The sequence below is a fragment of the Phaethon aethereus genome (assembly GCF_964289735.1).
Source record: "Phaethon aethereus genome assembly, chromosome: 29".
NCBI lineage: Eukaryota > Metazoa > Chordata > Aves > Phaethontiformes > Phaethontidae > Phaethon > Phaethon aethereus.
The window spans coordinates 3480022-3486021 of record NC_138605.1 but is presented as its reverse complement, the minus strand read 5'-3'; positions in this window follow the sequence as shown (position 1 = coordinate 3486021).

Genomic DNA, 6000 nt, shown 5'->3' with positions numbered 1-6000 from the left:
CCATCACTTAGAGCCATGTTCTCCGCCACCATGGGGGGCACCAGCCAGGGCTTTGGTCCCTCTAGATCAGGGGTGGGAATTTGACAGTGGGGTTGCACCACATCTGGAAACACCCACCCCAGCCTCAGACCCAGACGCAGCAGAGCTGAAACCTGACTCTGTTTTTGCTGCTTGTTCCCACTCTGAGGAGGCTATTTTATCAGCTGTTCACCTTGTTATTCTGCAAGTTTTGATACGCCCTAGGGATTGGGGTGGGTACACTTGCGGTGTTCCTGTGAGGATTTCTGTAGAATCCCCTCAGTCTCACCAAGGACCCACCCAATGGTGGATTTTTTCACTTATCACATCATGGGGATTGCTAACCACCAGGAGAAGATATCAATAGAAATGGAGGCACACAGACACTCCAATACAACAGATGCAAGATGCCAACCAGGCAGATAATTGTGCACATGTGCATACAGGTATGTACATACATACACGAACAGGCCCCTCTGTATACATGTCCATAGGTGTGCACACACATACATGCTCCTGGGTATAGAAGAATCGCTCTCCCTTCCAACCAACTACCAGACACTCAAGGTTTCCCTCTTCTAGTATTCCAGTATAGACGGACAAGAACAGGCCCAGTGGCTGTTGAAGGAAGGAAAGACACCACCACAAATACCCTTTTGTGAAAACCGTGTCACACATGGGTATGCGCATGTATAGATGTGCATATGTCTGTGTGCATGTGAACATGTGTACATGCATGTACATGAGGGTGGATGCATGTGCAGGTACATGGATGTTCAAGGGTGTGCACACTCATACAGCATGTTGGAGAGAATGGTATTCCCCAGGGACTATAGGCTGGCCAGCCTCTCGAGCACAGCAGCTGGAGTACTGAAGTGTGGTATGTCACTAACAGCATCCCCCAGTTGCACTGGAAGAATGGCCTTCATGTCTTGCAGCCCATCTGCCCACCCACCTTTCACACATTCTGGACAGCGAGTCGCAAATCCCGCTCCAAGCCCAAGCTCAATACCCGCCTCTCCTCGGGCTGCCCTGACATGACAGCATGCGTCACAAGGTGTCCACGCTGACTCACCCCCCGGATGGAAACTTCCCTGCTCCGGGGAGATTCTCGCAGCTCAGCCAGCTCCAGGCACCACGAGTGGAATGCAGTACTGCAATCCAGACTATCTGGACTTCACATGTGTGTGCAGGGCCTGTCCCAGGGCACCACGACACAGAGAGGGTAATTCTCCAGAGAGATGCTTCCTTTGCCTTTAGCCTTCCTGCACTCCTGGCTCACTGAGGGCTTGATGAAGTTTGGGGGTGCCGTGCAGGCAGTTCTGGTCAGACCTCAAAAAGGGTGGCCTGTGCCCACATAGGCTCAGTTAGCTCATGCTCAGCTGCAGGCTGGGCTGACCAGGCCTCAAATTGCCCTGCTCAGCAGCTTCTCATGCTGGCAATGCCAGTTCCCTCCTACTCCTCTGTGCCATGCCTGACCCTGGCCAGCCTGCTCCGCTGGCCCCAGACTCCTCATGCCACCCAGGGAGTGATGCCGAGCCAACACCTGAACCCAACAGTCCTGAAAGCTTTAGAAAGGCGGCCAAAGGGTCGGCATCCAGTGGGGCACAGGAGGCACTTGGAACCATCTGCCAGAAAGGTCAAGTTGTAGGGGGATTTCAAGGCTGAGCTTCCCCACCCAACCCACCTGCACCCAGCCCCAGCTCCCTGAGCACTAAAGCCAGCAGCAGTCCTTGGGGAAGCATGCAGGAGGACTGACAGACACTCAGAAGTGACACAGGCAAGGTCTCAAGGTGCTCCACAAGTGATACGAAAAAGTAGCTCTGCCCTCCCCTCAAAACCAGGGAGGTTTGATAAACTCATCTAGGCTCCCTTTCCCACAAATGGTTGGACCAGATGACCTTTCGAGGTCCCTTCCAACCTGGGCTGTTCTATGGTTCCATGCTTCTAGGTTTCCCAGGCATGGGACACTTCTGTGGCAGTCTCCACTACAGTCCACACAGGGAAGGAAGAAGCGCAGCCCCAGGGCCCATGGGATAAGGGCTGGGAAGCCAAGGTGTGCCAGGACCTGGGCATTTCACCGCTGTTTCTGGAAGGCTCCTTGGAGTGTGCAGAATCTCCCTGTGCCTCACTCCTGCCAGACACTTGCCCACATGGCCTGGCAGGCTGTCAGGGGAGCAAGGGGACCCATTGTCCCAGCAACAAACCCTCCTCCTGTCGGAGCCTTGCCCAGGTACTGTTGGTGGGGTCACAGCCAGCTGTGGGGTGTGTGGGCTGGGCCAGCCAGCTCTGTGCCCTGCCAAAGCAGCTGGGTGCAGGGGCCCATGCGGCGGCTGGTAGAGCCCCACGGACACCACGACTGGCCTAGGGTAAGGGGGCGCAGGATGGCCAGGAGCTTGCACCAGCAGTGCGGGTGGCACTGCTCACCGTTCATGCGCGCCTGGGGAAGTGCCTGCAGCTGCTGCATCACCCGGGCCAGGGCAGTAACTTCTACCAGGTCGCTCTTCCCGGTCCAACACCCCCGATCCGGGCAGCAGCAGAGTTGCCTGGAGCCGGGGCTGCCTGCCCAGGAGCCTGGAGTACCCTGCTCCAGCCCAGCCCTCCACTCCTCGGGCTGCAAGGGTCTTCACCGGGCCGGCACAGCAGCGGCGGGGCCGGAGCAGCCCACCCACCCGGCGCACGAAGCGCAGCGGGAGCGTGAGGGCGTGGGAGTGGGTGTGAGCGCGAGCGTACGTGACAGGGAGCGCGGCGGGGTTGGGGCGTTCGGCCCGCCTCGTGCTGCCGGTCCCCCCAAGCGCACTCGCGCCTGCCGCCCCGTGCGGTCCGACCCCGCTCCCGGCCCGCGCCCCGCCGGGCCCCGCGCGGGGAGTCCCGGTCGAGGTCTGCCCGGCGCCGACGGGACGCGGGAGCGAGACGGCTCCGGCGCGGCCCGGCAAAGAGTCTGGCGCCATCCCGGCTCCTCTGGCGAGCGGGGGCCCGCGGGCGCCCCGAGCCTCTGACCGCGGCCCCGACTCGCCCGACGGCTCCTACCTCCGAGCGGCTCCGATCAGCTCCGGGTGGGACGACGGGTCCCGCGGCTCCGCGCTCCCCCTTCCCCCGGCTGCAGCTGCGGCTCGGTCCGGGCGAGAAGCGGCACATCCAGGGGGACCCTGGCGGTCGGGGCGGGACGGCGCCGCGCCCCCCGCACTTCTCCGGCCCGCCCCGGGCGCCCAGAGAAAGTTGCCGGAGCCCCACGGGGGCGGCGCGTCCCGGCAAAACTGGCGGAGCCGCGGGGCGGCGGGTCCCGCTCCGCCAACTTGGGCGGCGGCGGCGGCGCCGAGAGTGCTCGGGACGGAGACCCCGGCCGGGAGCGCCACCGGCTCCAGCCACTCCGAAAACCCGGGCTGGATCCTGCACACACGCGCACGTGGGTCATGCGCGCACGCCGCGGCCCTGCACACGCGCGGGGCCCGCGCGCACTCCGCACGCACGGTCGGTGCGCATGCATAGGTCCCGCATGCGGGCCATCCTGCACACTAACAGCTGCGCGTACGTGCACCCGTGTCCGTGCACAGGGCTGTGCACACACACAGGCACAAGTACCCACATGCCTTCGTGTACACACATGCAACATCTGCACGCATCAGCACATACACAGAGGTGGGCACATGCGTTCACCTGTGATATCCCTGCACACATGCATCTGTGTACCCTCATGCACAGAAGCACGCACACATGCATTTGTGTACATATAAACAGACACACATGCATACAGCCCACATGCACAGTACACACCTGTGTGTAGAGCACAAACACAGCACACGCACACGCATAACATACAACCACCAGCCAACACTCCTAATGCCCAGGCTGGCCCCACTGAGGCAGCCTGGGGACCAAGGTCCCAGCACCTCCCACTGCACCAGCTGTGAGAGGCCGAAGCTCCCTGTGCAGGTGTGCTGGGGTAGCTGAGGGGAGGGAGTGGGCAGGTGTGGTATGTCTCAGGCTGACACCTCCCAGCAGGGCAGCACGGGCTCAGCACCTCATGTAGCCAGCCCATACACCGCTGGGGATCCTGCGCCAGTACCCCAGGCATCGCTGAGCAGAGACCACCCTCTCCAGCACTGAAGCCACCACCCAGCAGGAGTGAAGAAGTCAAGAGAGAGCCCTGGCAGGGATGAACGGAGCGGGGCGCTTCAGCGAGCCTTTCTGCCCAGGATGCTGCCGAGGAAACCCTGAGCTGGCTTGTAGTTTGGGGGGAACTGCCCGGACGGGGGATTGCAATTGACAGGAAACTCTGTGCATTGTCCGTGGTCTGGAGGGGCCACTGTGGTCTGGCAGAGGCTCGTGGCAGTGACACCGCAGGGCAGGATTCTGAACAGGAAAGTGCCGCGTGGGTCCCCGCCCCGCCCCGGGGCGCTGCTGTGGCACGGGTGGCAGCACAGCCGGGCAGAGGAGAGTCGGCACCAGCAGCAGCCCCGGCCGCTGGGACCACGCGTCACGCTGGCCACCTCCCAGAGTGTGCAGGGTCCCCCTCACCGAAACCCGTGAGGTCCCCGGCCAAGCCACCAGGCACCCTGGCTGCGCTGCCAGTGTGCCAGGGGTGGGGGGTACGGGGCTGGGCGCCCGGGCCCCCGGGACGGGCACGGCGGACCGCGGGGCAGCGCCCCCTCGTGGCGATGGGCGGAGCCGCCTCTCTGCCGGCACCCGCAGGCGCTCGGGCCCGCTCCCAGCCCGACGCCGTCCCTGCCCCAGGGTCCTGTGGGGCCGTTCCCTTCACTCGCCCCACGGGCCGCTGGGGCCCTTCCCCAGCGCCGCGGGGCGGGGCGGGGCGGGGACATCACTCTCTTTGCATCACCCCGCCTTGAAATGATGGGGAGAGAGCAGGATTTCAGGTGCTACGCCCTCAAGATAGAGCTGGAGCAGGGGGATTCCCTAGCCCCTCAAGGGGCTGGGGAGAGTGCAGGCCCAGGGGCTGCTATGGCCCCTGTCTGAGGGTGCACAGTATTCAGCAAGTGGGACAGCGGGGCTGGGGGCTCTTCCTCCAGCCAGGGACACACATCCATCTTCACCCACTTTGTGAGGCCAGAGTTCGGGTCCTTCCAGGCCTGCAGTGCCCCCATGCTACCCTGCCCACCAGGGTCCCACTACAATGGGGCAACTAGATGGAAGTGGGGACTGGACCTTTCTCCCCAGGCCTCCCAAGAGTGGCTGCACCCCAGGTGTCTGCCTAAAGAACCAGGTGTGCTGAGTACAGGCTGTGTCCCTAAGGTGATCTTCCCCCCAGTGGGAATGCTCTACAACCTCTTCCGTCCCCTTAAACTAGCCCTCCCATCCTTGCAGGTGATCCCATTCAGTTGCTTAAGGACATAAACCCCCTCATTTCCACCTGGAAATCCTCCTGCTTCCCCATACTGCAAGCCACTGAGGTGCCCAGCAATCCTCCCCAGGGCTGCCCTGATGGGTCCCCCAGGTGTCTCCTTGTTCAGTCACAGTGCCTGTGGCTCAAACAGCCTTCTCCCACCCCAAAAGCTCCCCTGGCTGCTTGCCTCATGGCCCATAGCCTGACTGCTGTCCCAGCAGTTCTCCCAGCCATGTCCCAGTGTGGCACCAGTGCCTGCAGTTCAGCCTCCTACTCACCACCCGGATGTTTCAGGCTCACCACTGCATCAACTTGTTCCAGGGCTACCAGTGGTGGAGGGGGTGAGGATAACACACACTGCAGGGCCAGAGACCATCTCAAGGGCCTGGCAGTGATTGTCGTTTGCACACAGCCTTGTGCCTTGTCAGCTGCTACCACAGCTGTACGTCCCCATGGGGACAAAGTCAAGTCCCACGTCGCATTTGTGTCACTGTACAGAAGGCAAGCAGAGAGCTGGGGCATTCTGCTCCCTTCCCCAAATGGGTGTTATGCCCCAAACAGTCTGAACAGCCAGCCCCCTTTCCCTGAAACAGCCTAGCCTTATCCAGCTCACAGGCTCTGCAGGTAGCCAGGTCCTGTCA